Genomic DNA, 4,612 nt, shown 5'->3' on the forward strand with positions numbered 1-4,612 from the left:
GAGTAGGCAGCTGATCCGACCTTCTCTCTCTCTCTCTCTCTCTCTCTCTCGTTCGCGTTGTTGTCGTTGTTGTCAATTTCTCTCGCCGTCCGGGAGTAAAAGTCTTCTGCGCTTAAATTTCTTTTTACATTTTTTTGTTTATCTTGATTTCTTTTTCTTTTCTTGTTTTGGTTTATGCGTTATCTTTGGCGTGTGGTTTTAGGTTTATTTTTTCTAATATAAGTTGTTTATGAGATAGAGAATACAATATGTTATACCGTGTATGTCGCTGTTTCATTTTTATAAGTCTCGAGGGCAACGTGGTGGTATATTTCCTACTGACGTCACTTCCATGCAAGCAGAGAACCCTTAGAAACAAGTAGAAAATAAGAAACAAAATCAGTGACCACGTTTTTGTACATGCTACCAACCTGGAAGTCACGTCGTGCGCCAGGCAGCGCGGGCGGGGGCAGTCTTGGGTGACAGCATCGTACAGTCGGGCGGAAGAACTCATCTTGTGTATCTCTCCTGCATATCTATCTGTTTAGGGATTTTCTACCCTTCCTCTAGGTGGCTTTCTTTTATTTCTTCTCCGCTAGCGTGGCCTGATACTGTGCTGAACCGATTGGAATGATCAATATGGGGGTCGCAATTATTTATACGGAATTTGATTAATGATATTAGTACGATGGCAGCATCGTCGAGAGGCGGGAAGTAAAGATAAAATTGCCATAAATCAGACAAACTATCATGCACAATCAAAACAACTTCTTCCCTAACACACACCTATCCCTCCCTATCCCCTGACGAAAGAAAAGACAAAGATAAACGAGAAGAAGAGAGAGATCAAAGCGCAAATAATCGGCGCGGGTGGCGAGCGGCGGCATCCCGGCGGTCCCCTCAGGAAGGCTCATTCTCCCCCTCATCCGCCTCATGGTTTTAGTCTGCGTTGTACCCTCATAGCTACAGGCAGCCTTTCTAGCCGCTCTCTGAGGTGTGTGTTGGAGTGTGTTGCGTTTGTGCTGAACAGGTGTTTGTTGTTATTCATTTGTAAGTAAGGTCGTATTATCTACATATTCTTTTTAAGATTGTAAATATCTCTGCTAGTGTAAGGTGATCATATTGTTTACACTCTTGGGTATATATTTTTTTGTTTTTTCTTCTCTATATAAGTATATTTTTGTCGAGTTTGATGGAAAAATCTGACGCTTTTGACTCTGTGATGTATATTTTTTTCTGAACTTGTGGAAATGAAACAACAATTCGTGAAGACAGTGAAGTGTGAACAATTATAACAATACTGTGCTTTCCATGGATTTACAAACAGCGAGTGCAGTGGAATAACAATAACAGTATTTACTCGTCGCTTTGAAGACACTGAAGAAGAGGAAAATAAACAAGGCACAGGAGGAAAATGTGATAACGTGTGGAGATACTCTTGTTCTTCCGAAATTCATTAAAGAACATAAATCGTATTAATTGTTTTTAAAATCGTGGTTCTATTTTATATTTAAAAAAAATATGTATTCGTGTGATAAACGTGTCGACACGAAGAAGAAGAGGAGGAAAAAATGTCGTCTACGAGTTTTGTGGAAATGAAAAAAAGGAAGAAATATTTTGCTGTTTTCCTATTTCTTCCACTTATCAAAGTTTCCTTTCGCCTTTCCTTCATATTCTCTCTCTCTCTCTCTCTCTCTCTCTCTCTCTCTCTCTCTCTCTCTCTCTGTCTCTCTCTCTCTCTCTCTCTCTCTCTCTCTCTCTCTCTCTCTCTCTCTCTCTTTAAACTATCCCCCTCCCCCCTCCCATCTCACCCCCCTTGTGATAAGAGCAATCAGGAGCGCCGAAGGCCACAGATAAGACTTATCGGCTGCTGATGAAGCGACTGTTAGCGAGGGGTAGCAGTAATTTCCGGTGCATTGTTGGAGAATTGTGTGGTGTAGGATATAGTCCCTCTGCCGTGACGAAAAAAAGATCTTATTGTGTGTGTGTGAGTGCGTGCGCGCGCGCGTGTGTGTGTGTGTGTCGTGTGTGTGTGTGTGTGTGTGTGTGTGTGTGTGTGTGTGTGTGTGTGTGTGTGTGTGTGTGTGTGTCGTGTGTGTGTGTGTGTGTGTGTGTTTGAGAGAGAGAGAGAGAGGGATACGTACCTAATCGAAAATTAATGTTATGATGAATGGGTCTTTTTAAAAAATATATGTTTTGCTATATATCTAACCCCTGTATTGTTATCCATGTAATGATTTATGTTTAGCTTTGACGTATTATTTACAGACATGTCAAGGGTTTTATGACATCCGTTTCTCAAGTATGACACGTCGAAGTTGGACTATGGAATAATCGTTAAAAAGCAATGTAACTCGGGTGATAAGACCGTGTCTCCATTTCCTGTTAGAGATAAGGGAAACGATAGGTAGCGATAAGGAATATATATCCCAGTCACTCGCTCCATCAGACCCACATCAGCTGTTTGTCATCCGCGTGTGGATATCCAATTGTTTATTCTTGTACGTGTAGGTATAGTGTATTTTATTATATTGTTTGTGTTATGGCTTTTAGGTTGTTTAAGAGTTTAAATTGTTTATAGTTTGTTTGTTTCATTGTGTGTGGATATATTTGAAGTTTTTAATTTTTTACACTATGTCTTTTTGGGTTCCATATGTTCAGTGAGAGGTATTGTGGGTATTTTTATGTAACGTCCTGTTTTCGAAGGAGGAAAATAAGTGTTGTAGTGTGAGTCATTCGTTTTGAAATGCTCCCGAATATGAATTTAATTTTGAATATGTTAAATTAGTGTTTTAGAAGCCTCCCCCCCCCCTACTACTCCCCCAAGTCGTAAGGACAGGTGCGGTGGGACAGGTGCGGAATAAATATAACAAATGTGTACTTATTAATTGATTGGATATCTAATGAAACGAAAGACAGCATCAAAGGGGAAGAAAATCGAAGACGAAAAAGTGATTGTTTTTGGAGATCGTGTCCGAGTGGGTTATTTACGTTTAGATGGAATGGTAATTGATGTAAAGTGGGATCGATAAAGTCCGCGGACAGATGGCGCCACTTTCGGTGTGCTGCTAGTAATATTTTATCCAGTTTTATTTTTTTATATTCTTTTTATTTACTGCTTTTATTCCCTAAATGCCACGCGGTTTAAATCTGCGAAGCGTTATTTATTCGTAGATATTCGTCATCATTTATTTATTTTCATGAGTTTATGCATAGTTTTTCATGCATATTTAAACGAGGTTCTAATACACGATCTCAAGATATGATATCAAAGTATACACTGTACAGTTATAGGTATATATTTATTTTCTTTTTTTTTCCATCACTTTGCATATACCCCCGAGAGTTTAGGGTCAGCCCTGAAGGTTCTAACAATAGAGTGACCGAGGCGGGGTAGGTGTCAAAGTTAGGATGTGGTGTAGGTTTTCAACGGCCATTTCCGGAAGACGAGTTTCGCTAGTGCCGCTTCCTCTCTTTCTCTCTCTCTCTCTCTTTTTTTATTCGTTCTCTCCTTTCTCCCTTTCTTTGCCTTTGTTTTTTTCTTGTGTGTGGTTGGTGTTTCTCCTTGTTTGGCGGGTTCCTGTTTTTATGGCTTTCATTCTTTTTTTTTCTCTCTTTCTATTCTCTTTCTCTCTCTTTTGTTTATGTTATTTTCTTACGTAGCTTTTGTAGGTTTGTGATATTATTAATTCGATTGAGGGTTTAAGGGAAGGGATCGGAACCCACTTAGGAGGATCGGATTCGAAAACTGTGTTGTTTATCCGATGTTCATTTGTCTCCAGTTCCGCGAGGTGTCCAGAGCGGTCATTACTTTCCTTTATTGCTCCTCCCACCCCCCGTTTCCAACCTCCTCCCTCCCTGCTTCCTCCTCTTTCTCCGTCTCCGCTTCCTCCTCCCGTCTTTTCCTCTCCTTTCTCTCTATTCCATCCGCGTGGGTTGTGTTTTTTGAGATGCGAGACGGGAAAAATAAAGAAGTATATGGAAACGTGCATTCCTGACCACGACTGAACACACGCAACAGGTTGTGATTTCTCCTCCCCTTCCTCCTCCTTCCTCCTCCTCCTCCTCCCCTTCCTCCTCCTCCTCCCCTTCCTCCTCCTCCTCCTCCTCCTCTTCCACCTCCTCCTCATCCAACACTTCCTTTTCCATTCCACCACCGCCTCCCCTTCTTCCTATCCCACCCACCCCCCTCACCCCCAACCACCACGACCTCCTCCTCCTCCTCCTCCTTCCCGTCTCCCATTCGCTCCTCCCCCTTCCTTCCCTCCTCCCCCCATCCCCCCGGGCCATTCAAGGCTAAAGGAGGCCAAATGCGGAAATGACTCTAAGAATGAGGGGAAGAAGACGGGGGCGGACCTCCAGCCGTTTCTCGAGGAGTTTGCTAATGAGTGTGTGTGCTTTTAACGGTGACCAATGGCGGGAAAACTCGTCACTCGGGGAGGGGGGGGAAGGAGGGGAGGTGGGGGGAGGGAGGGGAAGGGAGGAAATACGAGGGTAATGAAGGGAAGGAGGGTGTGAGAGAGAGGAAGGGAAGGAATGGGAGGAGGGGTGACAGAAGGAAAGGGAGGGATAGGAAGGGAGGAGGGGTGAGAGAAAGAGAGGAAGGGAATGGAAGGGAGGAGGGGCGAAAGAA

At 42.9% G+C, this 4,612-nt stretch overlaps 1 protein-coding gene across 7 annotated transcripts in view; it reads left to right on the forward strand.

Moving 5' to 3' along the window:
• The first annotated feature begins 836 nt into the window (after positions 1 to 836).
• aop (anterior open) overlaps positions 837 to 4,612 on the forward strand; it is a 16,473-nt gene continuing 12,697 nt past the window's right edge. For 2 of the 7 annotated variants that reach the window (XM_027377310.2, XM_070127372.1), the window contains exon 1: positions 837 to 973. The gene's annotated coding sequence lies outside the window, so the exon portion shown is untranslated. Of the gene's footprint in view, positions 1,030 to 2,342; positions 2,487 to 4,612 lie in introns of those variants that run through there. The other 5 variants (XM_070127370.1, XM_070127373.1, XM_070127369.1 and 2 more) reach the window with 4 other exon arrangements.

This window comes from Penaeus vannamei, chromosome 11 (genome assembly GCF_042767895.1).
Source record: "Penaeus vannamei isolate JL-2024 chromosome 11, ASM4276789v1, whole genome shotgun sequence".
NCBI lineage: Eukaryota > Metazoa > Arthropoda > Malacostraca > Decapoda > Penaeidae > Penaeus > Penaeus vannamei.